This window comes from Penaeus monodon, chromosome 34 (genome assembly GCF_015228065.2).
Source record: "Penaeus monodon isolate SGIC_2016 chromosome 34, NSTDA_Pmon_1, whole genome shotgun sequence".
Taxonomy (NCBI): Eukaryota; Metazoa; Arthropoda; class Malacostraca; order Decapoda; family Penaeidae; genus Penaeus; species Penaeus monodon.
Window position 1 is genome coordinate 1,831,206 of NC_051419.1, and position 267 is coordinate 1,831,472.

The window sequence follows — 267 nt, forward strand, 5'->3', positions numbered from 1 at the left end:
CGTGTAGTGCATTAACGTGAACACAACTGATAGAAGCGCTCTGTATTTTTACACTTTAAATGATCCTTTTATGCACCAAGTCAACCCTTAATTTCTTGTCTTGGGCCCCGAAATCTAAAAGATATTGATGAACAGAAAAAATGAAGCTGACTATTATAAACTATTATAAACATGAACTGAAGTTTGTTACGGCTGAAGGATGCAGCGATCCGCTTCTAATAACTGAAGTAAATTGGAGAAAATAGATAATGCGGTTGTTCATATACG